Raw genomic sequence first — 21,471 nt, 5'->3', positions numbered from 1 at the left:
TTCAACTCAAATGTCCCTTTCCCTGTCATGCCTTTGTCAACGCTTATGCCCTAGCCTCCCCAGTTCTGTTCATTCTTCTCTTATATACATCAGATCGTGTAATGATTAGTTATTTATGTGTCTGGTTCTCCTGCTAGTTTACGAGCACTTGGAGGGAGAAAAACAGCCTGTGTTTTATTCATCTCTGTATCCCCAATATTTGCACCATCTGACAGCATAAATGTTCCATGCAGTCCCGCAGCTTCTTGAGTTGTGCTGATATTTGTGGGATGATCACAATTTGGAACTCTGATAAGAGCATTTGAATATTCCTTAGCCTGTAAACACAACTTGGAACTAAAGACATCTGGTCTACTGTGAAATATTCTTAGTGGTCTCCACTTTCCATTCTTGTCTCCTTTCACTCATTTTCCAAATACTGCCAAAGAGAACATCTTGAAATAAATCTATTCATCACTTTATTGATTAAAGTTCTTTAAAGTCTTCTCTTTGCTGAGGGACTTAAACTTTTCAAGATGGCACAAGACCCTACATAACTTGATCCTGTCTACCTCTCAGGTCTGATCTCTTGATGCATCTTTTCCATTCTCTCCTCATTTTCCACCCCCCCCCCAAGCCCCTCCTGCCACTGTAGAGATGCTGAGCTCCAAATAATTATCTAAGTGGGCAATGCTACATTAACCTTTGCATTAACCCTTATCTTTTCTCATCATCACACAGTTCTTTCATTGTTATCTCGATTCCTGATTTTGTCTCCTTGATTATTTAAACGTCACTTATTTTATAGTCTTATTCAGTCAGACCTATTATATCTAGTTTTCTAAATGTTTTATTCATTTATTTAAATTAGATTTTTTAATGTTTATTTATGTGTCTGTGAGAGAGAGAGAGAGAGAGCAAGCACATGAGCAAGCGGGGGAGGGACAGAGAGAGAGGGAGACACAGAAACTGAAGCAGGCTGCAGGCTCTGAGCTGTCAGCACAGAGCCCAATGTGGGGCTTGAACTCACGGACCGTGAGATCATGACCTGAGCTGAAGTCGGACGCTTAACCGACCAAGCCACCCAGGTGCCCCTAATGTTTTATTTATTTTTGAGAGAGAGCGTGCCAGTAGGGGGAAGGGGCAGATAGAGAGGGGGACAGAGGATCTGAAATGGGCTCTGTGCTGACAGCAGTGAACCTGATGTGGGACTCGAACTCATGAACTGTGAGATCATGACCTGACCACCCAGGTGCCCCAATTATATCTGGTTTTTCTAATGTGAATTTTCTATTTGGAATGGAACAGAATCTCTCTCGTGATGATGGATTGTTTCTAAGAGTCTGTGTGTGTGTGTGTGTGTGTGTGTGTGTGTGTGTGTGTGTTTTAATTTTTTTCACTGTGAGATCATCTTCATTAGGGGTTGGTTTTCCCCACTGTGGGAGTAGTGCCCTGGGTAGTGGCCATACCAACTTTGCTAGCTTTCTAGTTTCATGGCTCTCATACCAGTATAATACTAACATCTTAGCTTGGGATTTTGATGGGGAAAATATAAATTGGACCCTCATATGCAAATGTGCCTTCGGTGTGGGGTTTTCAATTTTTTCCCCACTCTGAGTTCCAGGCAGATGGCAAGTTTCCTTGCTACCTCTTTAGGTTGGTAGGGGGAATATTTCTAGTTCCTTTTTCCTAGATGGGCCCAGCTAAGTGCGGAGGTCTCAGTTCCAGCTCTCTACCTCACACAGGCTGCTTCCTTTTCTTTTTCCTGCCTGGATATTAACACTCAGCCTTCACTCTAAGGAGGGCTGACAACCCCGGGGAGGCTGCTACATCAGTTAGATTTACTACTCAGCATTTGATTGTCTCCTTCATTTTTTGAAATTATGGGTTGTTTTCCTTTCCCTTCTTTCAAGCTTGGCTATTTTGTCTTATGCTATTTTATCCAGTATGTGGAAGAATCTGTGTTAGTTTTGCCTACTAGGTTGCTGGAGGGCCTCTGATTTACCCACTGAGGTTGTCTTCATATCTTTTTTACATATAATGTCCTGCCCTCACACTAACTCAGACCCCAGGAGAAACTTGCTTATGTCTCAGTACTTAGGTCAAGCACCCCTTTCTCAGTGGAGATTTTCCTAACCCTTCTTTGGGGTGAAATTTGTCTTTCCCTCACTCAGACCTCCACTGCGCACTTTATTCTCCTACTGTAGACCTGGGACATTAATGTGCTTAGCAGCATATGTGACTCTCTCTTCTTCCCTGAAGATTATATTTTATTTACCTTTGTGTCCCCAGGGTCTTGCTCTATACAGAGTCCATACTATGTGTTCAACACATGCCAGGTGAATGGATGAATAAATGAATGAATACATAAAGTGAATGGGTAAGGAATAACAAAATTCAACCTGCCTCTTTCATGCCATGTTAAGATAATCAAATTCAAACAAAGTATTTTGTCCAGATTAGAAGTGAAATATCAGATATGCAAAGAAAATCATGGCAGAAATCATAGGTACTGCTCACCGTGTGCCAGGCGCATTAAATTAACACATTTAATTTTTATAACAACTTTTTTGAGGCAGATACTTTTACAGACAAGGAAACTAAGTCACCAAAAGGTTAACTTGACCAAACTCATAAATAATATGACCAAGCTCATAAGTAGCAGATCTAGGATTTGCACTCAGGTAGTCTGGTTCCAGAGGCCCTGCTTATAACTAGAATATTAGAAAGACTGTTAATACCAATGAAGGAGACATATTGAAATTTCTGGATCCAAGATTTTTTTAAAAGCCATTATTTGTAAGTCCAAAGTAAATAGTTGTTTTCTAATGATGGCTCAGGATGTTAAAACCCTGCTATGTGGGAAGTTTACAACCTCACCCAGTAAGTTATTTTTCTATTTAACTTCTCAGTCTTAAAATCCTTCCAGAATTGAATTTAGATCTCAGATATTGCTGTTTAAACACCTGCTTCCTTATTCATAGGTAAGAGAGAGAGAGAGAAAAAAAGAACAAATATAGCAACCTTCTCCTTGTGTTTCTGGAATGAAAGTTGAGGCTTGATTAAAGATTATTTAGTGGTGGTACATCCTTTTGTTTTTGGAATGCAGAAAGCACCTAAACATTTTGGATATACTGATACAAATTCACCATGGCTCTTACTCTTCTCCTTATCACTGAGCAAGATGTAAGAATCAAGACATGTTGTAGGAGAGCAACGCGTTCCGCTGGCCCAGCCATTCTGATTCTCATTTGTTTCGTGTGGTTACTACCATGCTTATCCTTGTGGATGCAGACACTGGTGATTCCTACATTGCTAATATTATCTCATCTCTCATCTAAACTCCTTTGATGGAAATGTGTGGATAAATGATGACTTCCCCACTGACTATAAGCAAAATGGGAATAAATTTTTAGAGCAGCAGAAGTTTCTTAGGGTTATTAAAGAATACGCTAAAGAAAGAGAAGCAACTTGAGTGGTTACTAAATATACCAAGCACGCATGGGGCTGAGATATATGAGGTTACGCGCAGCTGAAAAAACAAAATGACTATTTCGGTAGGGACCCTGCGTGTTTGGTGCTTTGGTTTTGATGACGCACCTTACTATTTAAGGAGTGCAGGAGAATTATCCTATCTGAAGTCCAGAATAGATTTTTCTCTTCAAGAGAAATTTATTTTTACATATTTGAATGGCCTTTGAGTAAAATATATTTATCATAAAATTATCCAACAATTTACATTGCCACCAAGGTGACACAGTCTCAGAGCCGCGATGAAAATCGATGTAGTAAGTCCAGTGCAAGGAATTCATTTTTCTTTTTCTTCATGAAACTGGCTCTATTACAGCGATAGTGATTTCCAGAAAATGGATGGTTATTGAGATGAGATTACTTATGAGGAATGATTTGGATTATTTAGGTGAAAAGCTTTTCTTTCCTTCTTTTTAGGCCTAATCTATTATATTTAGATTTAATGTTCAAACACAAGTTATTACAAGTATTAAAATTTAAATGGCTGCCATTTAATTAATGACTGGCAACCTTGTTTAAGGTGTTCTAGTCATGCATGGCACCGGAGTAAGATTTTTCAAATATTAAGAGAGAAATCATACTGAAAGACAATATCTGATAAAGGACTCAGACAGTTTGAGTTCATGTTTGAACAAGCATCCGCGAAAGATTTATTGTTTTAGAAATGATCTCCCTGTAAGAGATATCTGAGTTGTTTATGAGTTACTGGCACTTTCGTACAAAGCTCCAGTTGTCGCTTTTCTCCGAGAACTGGGAAGTCCCTTTTTTTTTTAAACGTTTATTTATTTTTGAGACAGAGAGAGACAGAGCATGAATGGGGGAGGGTCAGAGAGAGAGGGAGACACAGAATCTGAAACAGGCTCCAGGCTCTGAGCTGTCAGCACAGAGCCCAACGCCGGGCTCGAACCTACGGACTGCGAGATCATGACCTGAGTCGAAGTCGGACACTTAACCGACTGAGCCACCCAGGGGCCCCTGGGAAGTCCCTTTTGATTTTAGTTGTGTCCAATGGGTGGCACTCCATCTCTAAAGACTGGATGATCTCTCTTTTCTCACTAAAGAACACAATCAGAAGCATACACGGTGATTAGACACAGGGGCCTCCATGCAAGGATTTTCTCGCACCAGTGATCTCCATGCCTGAAATCAGTTACAATTCTTTAGTTTGGGAACTAGATACCTGTCAAGATGACTCGGAAAGAAAAACACATTCTTTAATTTTGCAAAGATGTATTTTTAGGCTCAGATGATATGAGAGGGGATCGCACAGTATCAGGATAGTTGACCTGAGTTGACCAAAGAGCATAAGCTGAAAAAACAAAAACAGCGGCTTATTTTAAAGGGTAGCTGACACGATACAGAAAAATAGTGGGTAACTCAGGGAAAAAGACTCTGATGAGTCGAACCTGGAGGACATGGAAGCTGATGTGACAGATCGTGATGGTAACACAGTCGCTTATTTTGTACTCTGAAGTTTTTCAGCTCCAAGAAGATGGGTAAGAATATTTTCCAGCGGCTGCTTTAAAGCAATGTGATCACACTCGGTTTTTTGGGTGTGTGGTTATTAAAGGGTTAAAAAGCGACGGTGAAGGCATATATTGATCCAGCAGCATAGAAAATAATCGACGAGTAGTTTTATAAGTAAAAATATCTTTTCAATGTTATTTGAATTGAACTGATAGAGAAACAAGTGAAACAGAAATAAATGAATTTTAGATTCATTTCTTTCTTTCTTTTTTTTTTATATTAAGTTTTTATTTTAATTCCCGTGTAGTTAACATACAGTGTAACATTTGCTTCAGGCATACCATCTAGTGATTCAACACTTTCATACAACACCCAGTGCCCGTCATAACAGGGTACTCCTTTATCCCCCAAACCCATTTCCCCCATCCGCCCACCCCCTCCCTCTGGTAACCATCAATTTGTTCTCTATAGTTAGGAGTTTTGTTTCTTTGCTACTCTTTTTTTTTTCCTTTTGCCTGTTTGTTTTGTTTCTTAAATTCCACGTATTAGTGAAATCATATGGTATCTGTTTTTCTTTGACTTATTTCACTTAGGATTATACTCTCTAGCTCCATCAACATCGTTGCAAATGGCAAGATTTAATTCTTTTTGATGGCTGAGTAATATTCCTAGACTGATTTCTTAATCCCCAAAGATATTCATTTCATTTCATTTCATTTCATTTCATTTCATTTTTTCATTTCATTTCATTATTTCATCTTCTCTTTTTAAAACAATTTTTTTAATGTTTATTTTTGAGAGAGAGAGAGAGAGAGGGACAGAGACACAGCACAAGCAGGGGAGGGGCAGAGAGAGAGGGACACAGAATCTGAAACAGCCTCCAGCATTGAGCGGTCAGCACAGAGCTTGACGTGGGGCTCAAACCCACAAACCGTGAGATCATGACCTGAGCCGAAGTCAGTTGTTTAACTGACTGAGCCACCCAGGCACCCGCAAGATATTATTTTCTGTAAAAACTCCTCTTTAAAGGGAAATATATTAAGCAAATTTTGAAAAGGGATTTTATGTTTTTTTTAAAAAAACTGTATACTTCAATTTTAGATAGTAGTTTTAAAATACCCACTAAGAAGATGGGGGTTTTTATCATCGTACATTTCTTTTCCCTCCTCTCTGTTATAGGGTTAGGAAACTACAACCAAATAGGGCCTGCTACCTGTTTTTGTAAATAAAGTTTTATTGTAACTTGCTCAGTTGCCCATGCCCCTTTGTTTATGTATTGTCTATTCTAACTTTTGAGTTACAGCAGTGTAAGTTGTAGCCCTGATGGGAACAATATGGTCCTGTTTTGGTAAACAAAGTCTTAGTATTAACAAAGCCACATTGTTATACATATACATTGTTTATGTATGGTCTATTCCTGCTTTTGAACTGTAGCAGTAAAACTAAATAGTTTTGACAGAGACCATATGGCCCACAGCCTAAATTATTTACTATCTTGCTCTTTTTAGGAAAGGTTTGCTAACCTCTATTATATTGTTACTTTTATATTATCAAGATGTATAATACAATCTCCTTTGCAATCCTAGTTCCACAGTTTTTGGCATATTTAAATGGATACAGTGCTCATCACTAGTCCTCTTTACCATGACTTCTCCAATTTTGAGTTTTTTATTTTGATTCTTTTCTGGATTTCATCAAGCAGTTTCTTCAGTAAAAGTTTAAGTTTCCTTTTTTTTTTTTTTACATTAAAAAATGTATACCTGTTACAAATTACTTTAAAATAACTTGAATAGCTATTATATTTTTTTGGATATATGTTATGTTATGTTATATTATATTATATTGTATTATATTATAATTATAATTATAATTATAATTATAATTATAATTATAATTATATTCTTTTGGAGCTATAATATTCTTTCCTAAAATACTATGTAGATCAATGCTATCTGATAGAATTATAATTCTAGTAGCCACATTAAAAATATTCTGTGTAACAGAGGCACCTGGGTGGCTTAGTCATTTGAGTATCCAACTCTTGATTTCAGCTCAGGTCATGATCCCAGGGGTCATGGATTGAGCCTCATGTGGGACTCCACACTGAGCACGGAGCCTGCTTGAGATTCTCTTTCTCTCTCTCTCCTTCTGCCCCTCTCTCCCACTCATACTCTTTCTCTGTAAAATAAATAAGTAAACAAACAAATAAATAATATCTTGTAGAATAGATAAAATTAATTTCAATAGTATATTTTATTTAACCCACTGTGTCAAAATATCATTTTAACATGTAGTCAACATAAAACCTTATTAATGAGATTTAAAAAAACTTTTTATAGTAAGTTGTCAAAACCCAGCATGTATTTGACACTTAGAACACAACTCACTTTGAATTAGCTGCATTTTAAGTGTTAAACATCCTTATGTTGCTAGTGACTGTCATATTGGACATCACACTGCACAGAATTCTTATTTATAATTGAGCATGAATGTTGCTATGCAGAAGTCTGAGATCTGTCTGATTTTTTTTTTTCTCCTTGGAGGTAATTAACTTTTTCTGATGCCTGAAAAATTATTTCTTCATTATTTCTTGAAATTCACTAACTTAACATGGACATATATTTTTTTTTAATTTTTTTTAACATTTAAAAAATTTTTGAGACAGAGAGAGACAGAGCATGAATGGGGGAGGGGCAGAGAGAGAGGGAGACACAGAATCGGAAGCAGGCTCCAGGCTCTGAGCCGTCAGCCCAGAGCCCGATGTGGGGCTCGAACTCACGGACCGCGAGATCATGACCTGAGTTGAAGTCGGTCGCTTAACTGACTGAGCCACCCAGGAGCCCCAACACGGACATATATTAATGTAAAGAGTTCCATACCTAATTTTCATGTTTATTCACTGTGCAGATTTAATTTTTAATGTCAGGTATATTTTCTTATAATATATTTTTGTAATACTTTGCTTATTTCATTTGTTATTTTTCTTCTAGATACCAATTATGCATTTGTTGGAGGCCTATTTTGGTAGTTTATGATTCTTTAATTACCCATGTTTATTTATATTACTAGGATGTTCATAATCTTTTTCTAAATGTAAGTAAGTGGATTTTGTTTTTGTTCTTTCAATCTTATTTGTTTGTTTCTTACAGTTCTAACTTGATTAATTTTAGTGACATTGTTTGGCTCTCTTTTCATTTTATGAGAAATACTTTCCCTTTTCTTATAGTGTTCTTTATATTCTAATTGTTGTGTGCTTATTTTGTCAAAGTCAAGTGGTTGTTGTTGACTATTCAAAGCTCTTCTGAAAAATTTCCTTCGGTTTCTTGTTTGCTTTGTTTTTCTTCTACATTAGTTTCTTTATTAATTATACACTGTATTTTCTTTGTTCTTCTCCTATTTGTCCACTGTTTCTTTTCACTATTGTCATTCCAGTTAGTATTGTTAAAAATCTCATTCACTCTTATTGTTGGCCATGGTTCTTTCCTCCTCTAGCGAGAAGATTCCTTTCTTTCTTCAAGATACTGATACCATTGGATATTAGGTGACTCTGAGGAGCAAAGGGAGGCATTAGGATATATTCCCATCCACTTGAAACCTTGACCTTTTGCACTTTTTGCTGATTTGATAGTGAAACAAGTGAAAGTGACTTACACAGAGTCTGAATAGTCATTCTTACCAGTACCCGGATCTGGACTAGACTTTGTGTCTAGCCTAGCTTTAGTGTTACTCCATCACTACCACAAGCTAGCTTGCCAGAAGTATAGTGTAGCCTAAGTGTATGGTGTGTGTGTGTGTGTGCGTGTGTGTGTGTGTGTGTGTGTGTGTTTAGGCTCTGCTTTCACTTTTGAGGCTCTCTTTAATATTGGGCACCTGAATTCTCGCTATCTGGTCAGGATATATTCCGTGGGTAGACCTTAAATTCACATTGGTTCTCAATTTACAAACATCTTAGGCACTTTATCTTCTCCACAGAGAATCAGCTGTGTTGTTTATACATCTGAAGATAAGCAACATACCATCCTTCTTTTCAAATGTGTGTGTGAGGGTATGTTAGTGAGAATTCTTGGGATTTTGTTTATGGACCAATGTGGCTTCTGGGGGAGGGTAGGAGTGAAATTAGGAAATGTGCCATACTCTTCTCTGTGATATGTGTCTTCTCCTTTTTAAAATTCTTTTTAGGGGCACCTGGATAGTAAGTAGCTCAGTTAGTTAAGCCTCCAACTCTTGGTTTTGGCTCAGGTCATGACCTCATGGTTCGTGGGATTGATTCCTGCATTGGGATCTGTGCTGGCAGCATGGAGCCTGCTTGGGATTCTTTTTCTCCCTCCCTCCCTCTCTCTCTCTCTCTCTCAAAATAAATAAGTGAACATTAAACAAAATGAGGTTCATTGTAAGCCAGTTCTCATGGGGGCCTGCATCTTTAATTAAATTTGTAAAGTTAAATACATGCGCTTATCTTTGTTTTATACTTAATGCCTGAGGATGCTTGGCTACTTGCAGAACCTTATTACCGTCAGTTGTTTTATTGTGTCCCGTAAAGTACTTTTAAAGCTCCTGTTTTATAGATGAGGAAACAGGAATGAAACATCTTTGAGTATTGTCTTTTTATTTTAGCACCGAGACATTTTAAATTAGTATAAAGTAAAGTTGACTTCGGTCTTTTGGTATACAGTTCTATGAATTTAAATACAGGTACCGTTTCACTACAACAGTAAAAATACAGAATAGTTCTCTAACCCACTGACATTTCTCAGTGCTGTCTTGGTTTTGGAACTGGCTTCTTTGACCTGCCTTTGACATTCATCCAGGTTGTTGCAGGGATTGTGAGTTTGTTCCTCTTCACTGCTCAGTGCTTTGTCTTTTTATGTTTGCTTACCCATAGTTTGTTTCATCGTTCAGAACACCTGTTGTTCTTTTCAGTTTGGGATAGGTATGAATACAGCAGCTGTAAACATCCACGTAAGGATTTTTGACTGAACCTAAGTGTCCAAATACCTAGGAGTGGGATTACTGGGTTGTATGGTAAGTCTGTATTTCACTTTAGAAGAGACTCCCCAACTGTTTTCCAGAGTATCTCTATTTTTCATTCTGCCAGCAATATGTGAATGTTTCAGTTGCTCTGAATCCTAGCCAGAACTTGGTATTGTCAGTATTTTTTATTTCAGTCATTCTAATAGGTGTGCAGAATTCTCTCATCCTGGTGTTAGTTTGTATTTCTCTAATGGAAAATAATTTTGAACATCTTTTCATGTCTTTAGTTGACATCCTCTTATCCTCTGATAAGGTGTGTGAGTCTTTTGCCTTCTTTTTTTTTTGAATAATTTTAATGGACTCAAGTTGAAAATCATCCTTTATGGAATCTAATATCTGGTAAAAAAAAAAAAAAAAACACTGGGAAAACTCAGAGATAAAAGGAATTGGAGGCACCAAGGACAGTGATAAATATAGGAGTCTTGAGCCATAATAGAGCATGCCTTAGCAGATTTCAAGTATACAAAACCATATTATTAGCCATAGTAACCATGCTGTATATTAAATCCTCAGAAATTATCTTCTAACTGATTGTTTGTACCCTTTGACATATATTCCCACATTTTCCCCCTCCCTTCAGTCTCTGGCAACCTACATTATATAACCTCCATTAAATTCTCTGTTTATTTATTTTTTTCTTAAAAAAATTTTTTTTGCATTTATTTATTTTTGAGAGACAGAGACAGCATGAGCAGGGGAGGGGCAGAGAGAGAGGGAGACACAGAATCTGAAGCAGGCTCCAGGCTCTGAGCTGTCAGCACAGAGCCCAATGTGGGGCTCGAACCCATGGACCATGAGATCATGAAATGAGCTGAAGTTGGATGCTGACCAACTGAGCCACCCAGGTGCCCCTAAATTCTCTGTTTCTATGAAGTTGACTTTTTTTTTAATTTAAAGGTTTCATGTATAAGTGAGATCATACAGTATTTGTCTTTCTCTGTCTGGCTTATTTCACTTAGCATAATGCCCTCCAGGCTCATCCACGTTGTCACAAATGGCAGGATTACCTTCTTTTGTGTGGCCCGATAATATAGTGTTGTTTATATATTGATATTTTGTTTATCCATTCATCCATTGAAAAGCATTTAGATTGTTTCCATACCTTGGCTGTTTTGAATAATGCTGCAGTGAACTTGGGAGTGCAGATTTCTCCTAGAGACACCGATTTTGTTTCCTTTGGTTATATACCAAGGTGTGAGATTGCTGGGTCTTATGGTGGTTCTAATTTTATTTTTTGAGGAACCTCCATACTGCTTTCCATAGTGGCTGCACCAACTTAGATTCCTACAATATACTAGAGTTCCCTTTTCCTCACATTCTTGCCAGCACTTGTTATCTCTTGTCTTTTTCTTAATTTAAATTTTAATTAGTTAATATACAGTGCAATATTGGTTTCAGAAGTAGACTTCAGTGATTCAGCACTTACATACAACATACAGTGCTCATCACAAGTGCCCTCCTTATACATATCTAGCCCATTTCCCACCCACCTTGCTCCAACAGCCCTCAGGTTGTTCTCTATCATTTCTGCACAGTGAAGGAAACAATCAACAAAACTAAAAGCCTATGGAATGGGAGAAGATATCTGCAAATGCCATATCTGATAAAGGGTTAGTATCCAAAATCTGTAAAGAACTTATGAAACTCAACACCCAAAAAACCCAAGCAACCCAGTTAAGAAATGGGCAGAAGACATGAACAGATACTTTTCCAAAGAAGACAACCATCTGGCTAACAGACACATGAAAAGATGCCCAACATCACTCATCATCAGGGAAATACAAATCAAAACCTGTCAGAATGGCTAAGATTAACAACATAAGAAACAACAGGTTTTGGCAAGGATGCAGAGAAAGGGGAACCCTCTTGTACTGTTGGTGGGAATGAAAACGGGTGCAACCACTCTGGAGAACAGTATGGAAGTTCTTCGAAAAGCTGAAAATAGAATTAGCCTACAATCCAGCAATTGCACTATTGGTATTTACCCAAAGGATACAAAAATACAGATTTGAAGGGGTACATGAACCCCAATGTTTATGGCAGCATTATCAGCAATAGCAAAACTATGGAGAGAACCCAAATGTCCATCGACTGATGAATGGATAAAGAAGATGTGGTGTATATAATAATGGAATATTACTCACCATCAAAAAGAATGAAATCTTGCCATTTGCAATGACATGGATGGAGCCAGAATGTATTATGCTAAGCAAAATAAGTCAATCAGAGAAAGACAAATGTCATATGATTTAACTCATATGTGGAATTCAAGAAACAAAACAGATGAACATATGGGAAGGGGGAAAGAGTAAAAAGGGAAACAAACCACAAAAGACTCTTTTGCCTATTTTAGAATTGGGTTATTTGATTTTCTACTGTTAGATTTTGAGAGATTTTTATACGTTCTGGATCCAAGTACTATGTCCAATATATGATTTTCAAATATTTTCTCTCAATCAATAGCTTATCTTTTCATTATCTTAATGGTATCTTCCAGAGAGTAGAAGGTTTTAATTTTGATGCAGTACAGTTATTATTGTTTTCCTTTTATGGATGTGCTTTTCTTGCCATGTCCAAGAACACTTTGTCTACTCTTGATACTGAAGATTTCCTCCCATGTTTTCATACAAAAGTTTAATCACTGTATGTTTTACATTTAAATCTATGATCCATTTTGAGTTATTTTTTGTGAAGGTGTGAAGTTTAGGTTGATGTTCATGTTTTTGCATATAAATGTCCAGTTATTCCAATACCATCTATTGAAAAGATTACCTCTCTACATTTGATTTTCTTTGGAACTTTGTCAAAACTAATTGGTCATATTTGTGTAGTCTAATTTTGGACCTTCTCTTCAAATCTGCCCATTATCATGTCCAAACTTTCACTAATACCACATTGTCATGTTTACTGTAACTTTATAGTAAATCCTTGAAAAAGATAGTGTGACTCCTTCAACTTTATTCTTCTTTTTCAAAATTGTTTTGGTGATTTCAGTTCTTTTGGTATTTCACATAAATTTTAAAATAAGTTGGTGTGACCCGAAAAACAAATAACCCAGTGAAGAAATGGGCAGAAAACATGAATAGACACTTCTCTAAAGAAGACATCCGGATGGCCAACAGGCACATGAAAAGATGTTCAACGTCGCTCCTTATCAGGGAAATACAAATCAAAACCACACTCAGATACCACCTCACGCCAGTCAGAGTGGCCAAAATGAAGAAATCAGGAGACTATAGATGCTGGAGAGGATGTGGAGAAACAGGAACCCTCTTGCACTGTTGGTGGGAATGCAAATTGGTGCAGCCGCTCTGGAAAGCAGTGTGGAGGTTCCTCAGAAAATTAAAAATAGACCTACCCTATGACCCAGCAATAGCACTGCTAGGAATTTATCCAAGGGATACAGGAGTACTGATGCATAGGGGCACCTGTACCCCAATGTTTATAGCGGCACTCTCAACAATAGCCAAATTATGGAAAGAGCCTAAATGTCCATCAACTGATGAATGGATAAAGAAATTGTGGTTTATATACACAATGGAATACTACGTGGCAATGAGAAAAAATGAAATATGGCCTTTTGTAGCAACATGGATGGAACTGGAGAGTGTGATGCTAAGTGAAATAAGCCATACAGAGAAAGACAGATACCATATGGTTTCACTCTTATGTGGATCCTGAGAAACATAACAGAAACCCATGGGGGAGGGGAAGGGAAAAAAAAAAAAAAAAAAAAAAAGAGGTTAGAGTGGGAGAGAGCCAAAGCATAAGAGACTGTTAAAAACTGAGAACAAACTGAGGGTTGATGGGGGGTGGGAGGGAGGGCAGGGTGGGAGGGAGGGCAGGGTGGGTGATGGGTATTGAGGAGGGCACCTTTTGGGATGAGCACTGGGTGTTGTATGGAAACCAATTTGACAGTAAATTTCATATATTAAAAAATAAAAAAAAAAATAAGTTGGTGTGTATTGACAAAAATGTTATTGGATTTTGAGATGTTATTGGACCTGCTGATCAATTACAGAGAATTTACATCTTCAGTGTTAAGTCTTCCAGTCCATACACATGGTATGTCTTTCTATTTATTTAGGCCTTTGATTATTTTCATCAATATTTTGTAGTTTTCAGCATACAGACCTGTGCATGTTTTGTTAGATATGTACCTAAGTGTTTTCTATTTTTAGAGTGATTGTAAGCAGTAGTATGATTGTAAATTTGGTTTTTAATTGTTTATTGCCAGCAGGTAGACATACAATCAATTTTTGTGTGGTGACCTTGTTTCATGTGAACATGATACTAGGAGATTTTTTGTTTCTTTTTTGTAGAAACCTTGGGACTTTCTATGTAGGTATTTGTACTGCAGATAGGGACAGTTTTATTCACTTGTTTCTAATCTGTATGCCTTTTATTTCTGTTTCTTGCCTTCTTTTATTGGCTAAAACTTCTGGTATAATGTTGAATAGGAATGGTGAGAGTGGATATCCTTGGCTTGTTCCTATCTTAGGGGGAAAGCACTCAATCTTTTGCCATTAAGTATGAAATTATCAGAAGGGTTTTTTTTTTTTCTGATTCTCTTTATCAAGTTTAGGAAGTTTGCTTCTATTCTTGGTTTCCAGAGAGTTTTATTTTTGCTTTAAATTTAGAATGGATATTGAATTTTGTCAAATGTCTTTCTGCATTAGTTGATATGACAATACAGTTTTTCTTCTGTAGGCACTCAATATGATGGATAGCACTGATTGGCCCAGATTTGCATTTCTAGGATAAATCCCACTTGGTCATATTGTATAATTATTTTATATATTGTTAGATTTTATTTGTTAATATTTTGTTATCTATTTGGTTTACTTGCATATTTTCATTTAATTCTAATAGTAGTCCTGTGAATTAAGAGATATTCCCAATTTATTTTATTATTGTTATCATCTTTTTTTGAGAGAGAGTGCACACAAGCAGGGGAGGGACAGAGGAAAAGGGGGGAGACAGAGAAAATATTTTTATTTTATTTTATTTTATTTTATTTTTTATTTAAATCCAAGTTAGTTAACATATAATATAAAAACGTTTTCACAAGTAGAATTTAGTGATTCATCACTTACATCATTCAGTGCTCATCCCAACAAGTGCCCTCCTTAATGCCCATCACCCATTTAGGCCATGCTCCCACCCAACACCCCTCCAGCAACCCTCAGAGAGAGAGAATCTTAAACAGGCTCCAGGCCTAGCGCAGAGCTTGATGCTGGGTTTGATCTCATGGCAGTGAGATCATGACCTGAGCCGAAATCAAGAATTGGATGCTTAATCGACTAAGCCATCCAGGCTCCCTGAGGTACCCCATTTCATAGAGAAATATAATGAAGGCTGAGAGTGTTGGCAATTTGCCCAAAGTTACACAGTGAATAAGTAGTAGAGCCAGGAGTTTGATAAATGGATTTCTGAATCCAAAGTTATTCTTTCCACTCTATCACCAAGCCTGGGGTTTGGAAAAAGAGAGTAGGAGAGCCTCAAGAGATCTTAAATGTTGCCATGCCTTCAGGATTAGATAAATTACTTCTCAGAGTGTAAAGGTCTTCTGGATTTGTTGTCTGAGACATTAGGGAATTGGAGAAGTGAAAGAAGCGTAACAACATGCAAAGGTTTTAAAAGTGGATTTAAGAAATTCTAGAATCTTTTATTAGATAGATGGTTGAGGAACACTTGGAACAGAAGATGATAATAGGAACTGACTGACGTACATTTACTAAGAAAAGGTCAAAAGTAACTCTCATTTTTTTAAGTCATAGACTTCCTAGATTGTATGATCACCATAGAATAGTAGACAAAGCACATATCTTATGGGTTCTGGGACCCGCAGTTGTCATCGTTGGACCAAAGTCCACATGGAAGAAGATAAAGTAAGAAAAAACTTCAAATTAAAACTAACTTTTATAACCAATAAGGGACAGTCTTAACATTACCTGGAAGAAGACTTACCGAGTCTCAAGTCAAAGTCCACGACGTCATCTTCCATGACTCAGGTAGGTGTCCTCCACGTCTGTTATCATTGCTGCCTACTGCGTCCTATAATGTACAGCGTGTCGTCTTCACACACCCTCAATTATTCCACAATATTCCTAGGGGGGGTGGGTGAAGAGGCGTATTTCCTAGAAATATCCCCTTAGGGTTTCCTAAGGGGATAAGGATTTCCGCATTTTCATGACCATTGGCACATGATTTGATACTGTGCCCCCTCATCTGAGCTGTGTGGCTTCTTCACAGTTTCTGCTGTTGTTTTTGCGATTGGTTCCTCCTTTGGCTTTTTTAAAACCACTTAGCCATCGGTTCAGTTCTTCTTTTGTCTTTTTGTGTACAGAAGTGACTAAAAAGGGCACAACTACCCACCCCCACCCCAGCAATCTTTCTTCTGGTCTTCCCTTGGATAAAGCCGATCTAAATGATCTTGTGAACACGAGAGAGGCGTGTGGTATGGCTGGTACTACAAACATGACTTTTCAGGTAGTTGGACAATCACACGAAAGGATGTAAATCGAGGGAGGTCAACCCGGAAGGAAATGTCTCCAGGCACACCACAGTTCTTCATTCTTGGACTTTTCCTGTGCGAATTTTTATCAGTGACTTGGACATAAACATAAAAGCCATGTTTATCACACTTACAAATTTACAGTTAAAATTTTTACATTTTACATTTATTCGTTTTTGAGAGACAGAGAGAGAAAGAGCACAAGCAAGGGAGGGACAGAGAGAGAGCACAGAATCCGAAGCAGGCTCCAGGCTCTGAGCCGTCAGCGTGGAGCCCGACCCGGGACTCGAACCCACGAGCTGTGAGATCATGACCTGAGCCGAAGTCGGGCGCTCAACCTACCGAGCCACCCAGGTGCCCCACGAATTTACAGTTTATAAAGCTGAGGGTAAAAGATGAAAAGATCTCACCAGGCTGGACAACTGGCTACAAAATGGTGTGAAAGGTGTTCGTTTCTATTGTCAACTTCAAAAGGTCAATTTTATAATGATAAGATCTAATATCACAGACCTTTTTGATGGCAGCTTTTTGTGATAACAAAAATAAAACGTGAACACATTAACTGTGAGTTTCCAGTGGGACCAAAACACTACACGGCTCTGCCGAAACCTTAACTCAGTCTTATGCTGCAGACATTGACCATGAAATCTAAGTTCTAAACACCACGTTTTATGTCTCTTTATATCCCGAGTGTCTTGCACTCAATAGATTCTCAGTTACAGTTAGTTTAGTAACAGCTATCATAGTCAAGCTGTAGCTGGAGTATTGTATTGAAACTTGATTGTCACATTCTAAGGGTGTGTTGGTAAAATGGAGTGCACATAAATAATAATGGTTCAACAGAGAGGGTCTGAAAACTACATTCTAGGAGATCCAATGGGAAAATTAGGAACGTGCAGAGGAGATCAACGAGAGACAGGCTAGTTATTTTGATCCAGACTCATTTTATCCTGTCCCAAGGGAAGAATTTGCTTGAGCCTAAGGGGAGATAGCTGTAAACTCAATATTAAGAAGAACTTTCCATAATTAATGGAAAGAGTGGTGTGGACTATTGAATGATCATCGGTTAGGAATATTGCAAAGGGAATTCTTGCCTGTGAATATGGTGTGGTGATTTGGCTTGGCCTTTCCAACTCAAAGATTTTAGGTGGTAAGTGGTAAGGTTTAGTTTAATTTTTGAAACATGATAATAAATGTGAGTGACGTGCTATTTTCCATGAATGACAATACTTCATTAAAAGACCTTTCCTTTATGATGATTCAGCCAAGAAATAGCGTTTCTTTTGCAAACATTTTTCGAGAAATAAGGTTTCTACTTCTTTTCTTACTATAGTTTTATTGTTTCAATTTGTTCCAGGTTAGGTATCACTAGACATTTGAATTACTAATATCTATTATTTTCTCAAGATGTAGTTATCTCTGTTGGTTTTTTAAGTCCTTAACATATTTTTCTGAATTCAAGTGTTAATTTTATAGCACTTTTCATAGTTAGATCATTGTAATAATTTTCAAAGCCAATGATATGTTTGTAGTTTCATGCATTTTACATTTTCCCCCACAGTTAAATAAATGAAGAACAGTAAAAATTTTTAATTACTGATTTTTATTCTATCGTGACCCACATACGTCAATAATGAAAAGTTGAGCCAAACTATTTGCCTTCTCTCAAAACAGTTCAATGTAACACTATTTTCTATTTGCTAACAACACAAGTCAGCAGTGTACTATTTAGTGGATTTACCACCACATTCTTAACATTATTTCACCCTGGATCCTTGGAACACTGTGTTTTCTGGTTCTGTTCTGCCCTCTGGCTTCTTCACAGCTGCGTCTCCCTCATTCTCTTCTCAATTGTTGTTCTACTCAAACAAAGTCCTTGACACTCTCTTGACTGTTTAGGATTTTCTGCTTTGGGGTCTTACCTATTTCCATGCCTTCCATGGTGAAGCCCCATTATTCTCGCCACGTGCCATGCCCTGGCTCTCTAGCTCCTGGTGAGGGCTCTCCACTGGAGTGACAGATCTGAGATCCAACTTTAGCAGCTTTTGTTTTTCCCTCAAAACGAAACTTTGGCATCTTCTCTGTTTCTGCCAGTGATCAAATTTTCTCTCAGCCACAAAAGCTCACACCCTCTGCTCCTTGCTTATAGAGGTGATGTCTCATGATCGTGAAGAGCACAGTTTTTGATTCAGGCTACCTAGGTTCAAACCCAAGCCCTTTCTTCTTCCAGTGGCACAACTTAAACTAGTTGTTTAGCCTGTTGAGGCCTCATTTTTCACATCTGTCAAATGGAAATGGTAGTAACAAATTGTGAAAGTTGATGTCCATGTAGTTGGAACAAGTATTATGGACTTGAGAGCCCAAATTTCGAGGTTGACCAGGCCATTATTTTGGTTATTCAGACATGTCTCTGATGAAACATGGATATCAACAAAACATTAGATACGAGAGGCAGATTATATTTTAAGTGACTTTTTAGCGGTAAATTTTTAATATAGTAATTTATTCACTGGAGTATGTACTTAAACTGGAAAAATTAATATATTGAATTAGTTTGCAAGGGTTGCTATAACAAAAATACAAAAGACTGTGTGGTTTAAACCACAGAAATCTATGTCCTCACAGTCCTGGGGACCAGAAGTCAAGATCAAGGTGCCGGCAGGCTTGGTTTCTCTTCAGGCCTCTCTCTTTGGCTTGTAGATGGTCATCTTCTCTCTGTGTCCTCATGTCGTTTCCTTCTGAGTGTATCTGTGTCTTAATCTCCTCTTCTTATAAGGACACCAGTCATACTGGATTAAGACCTATGGTAAAGATCTCATTTTGTCTTAATCACCTCTTTAAAAGCCTTATCTCCCCAGTCACATTCTGAGGTACTGAGGATAAGGGCCTCAACATATAAATTTTGGGGATGGGTAGGGTCACAATTCAGCCCACAGCATGTACCTACCTGAGGTCTTAACTGATGAAAAAAGATGAGTAGAGTTTTAAATTTGTCTTCTCTGCTCTTTCCCATGAGGTAATCTAAAATAACCTGGGGAACCTAGGTGGTTTTTAAAGCAGTTACTTTTGTGAGATTTCATCATTACCTCTCAAAGTGGAGGGAAATGAAACTCAAGCTGGCTTATTTGGTTTCTCTGACACCAACTTTGCTCACCCTTCTTGGGGGAGGGTAATTTTGAAACTACAGACTAGAAAGGCTTTTGGATTGTGTGAGTCATCCTCTCTCTGTGACCCCTCCCTTGCTTTGTGATCAGGAGGTGGCCGTAAAATTACTGCTCTGGGCAAAGACCAAATTTCCATTCTAATATCACTCCTAACACCACTATTGCTCTGATGCATAATGCATGATTGTGTGAAGCTTAAAATCAATCCACTTAATATTTTCCCTTTTGTAGGTAGAGTTTAGTTCCTTTAAGGATTAAGGATCAGGTTCATGGTCATGAGTGGGGACCCAAGGTGGGGGGAGTAGGAGGGTGGAGGGAGTCACAAGGAGTTTGCCTCTAACATGAATATGGGCTCAAGTGCCCTCTTGTGTCTGCTTTGGCTTACTTTGCAGAGGAAGAGCCCAAGTTGCATGGAATCCCATTGCCATCTAATTTCTTTCTCTCTTGATTTTCAAGCAGGTGTTAATCCCTATTAGATAACCAGGTGATAGAAAACCCATTTTCAGTAGGGTTCAGATGTCTCCATGATTCTTTGAAACCTTGAACCCCCACTGTTTGAATTGTGTCACAGCTCAGTCATCCCGGAAAGCTATTCTGAGGTCATGGTTACTGTACGGTTTATGCAAGGAGGAACTCTGGCCATCATCTGCTCCAAGTAGCAAAAACAGGTACTGTCAGAAATGAGAACAGAAATCCACCAAGTACTGGAGAAGCATTTCCTCCTGAGAAGTTCATCATTTTGTGAAGCCCAAGTGCAACTGAGTGATAAAGGAAAGAGCATCTCCCACTGGAGCCTGACAATATTTACAGAATGGAGTTAGGTTGCTCTCCTGACAGTTGAAGATGTCTGTCGACGATGCCACGCATTGTTTTGCTGAGTGGGTATTTAGGGTTGGCTGTGGGAGGAAATGAAAGCATGACAACTGGCAAGGGGGAAGGAAATCTACAGAAATTTGCCTTTTCTGTATATTTCTAAAGTCTTTATGTCAGTCTAGTGTTTTGAAACAACTTCCAGTCTACCTACAAGCATTTACATGAGTTCTTTCCTCTGTTTCTCATGTGAAGACCTAATTTAGCTTCACCCACCTGGCCAAGTTCTTTGTTTTCATTATTTGTCAGTAAGTGTTTTTGTTGAGCATTTCCTCATCTTCCTACCTCTTCTGGGTCCCTTCCACTCTGCCCACCTGCCTTTCCTGTCCCCAGTCTCAAATGGGGAGTGATGCATTTTACTCATGCTTTACACACTTCTCATTAGGGAGGATCCTTACCTTTGACAATATGGTTGACTTGTGGAATTCTCAAAGATGGTTTCAGTGGTTTGGGGACATCACCTGGTTTGATCCCCCACCCCCTCCCAACGCACACATGCAGATATCATCTACCCAGCAGTATCTTATACCTCTATTCTGTATGGAAACCTTGAGTGGAAAGGTCAATGCCCTGGGCTGATCACTTGTCAACTACAACAAGAGTCAGAAGTCCTTGCTATTGTAGTCACACCTTCTGTCTGTTGACTTGGGGTGGACACTGGGAATTCCTGCAAGGCCCTTATATAATTTTTGGAACAGGCCAGTGTGGAAGGAAGAGCTCTCACCACCAGAAGGAAAATTTAGTCCCTAGCCCTGCCCTGCTTCTGCCATGTTCTCACTGATTGTGTGGCCTCAGGTGGGTCATTTAACCTCTCTGGACTTAGTTTCCTCATCTATAAAAGAAGGACCCTGGCCTGATGGGGGCAACTGGCTCTAACATCCTTTCCAGCTATGGCTGCTCTGTGGTAAGACG

At 38.3% G+C, this 21,471-nt stretch overlaps 1 long non-coding RNA gene across 1 annotated transcript in view; it reads right to left on the bottom strand.

The window, feature by feature from the left end:
• Window positions 1-16,301, bottom strand: part of LOC122198660 — a 29,544-nt gene extending 13,243 nt beyond the window's left edge. Inside the window, exon 1 of the long non-coding RNA XR_006193088.1 lies at window positions 15,979-16,301. This is a non-coding gene — a long non-coding RNA (uncharacterized LOC122198660). The remainder of the gene's footprint in view (window positions 1-15,978) is intronic.
• Window positions 16,302-21,471: the final 5,170 nt, after the last annotated feature.

The sequence above is a fragment of the Panthera leo genome, chromosome C2 (assembly GCF_018350215.1).
Source record: "Panthera leo isolate Ple1 chromosome C2, P.leo_Ple1_pat1.1, whole genome shotgun sequence".
NCBI lineage: Eukaryota > Metazoa > Chordata > Mammalia > Carnivora > Felidae > Panthera > Panthera leo.
Note: the sequence above shows the minus strand (reverse complement) of the source record. Positions and strands in the feature narration are given on the sequence as shown.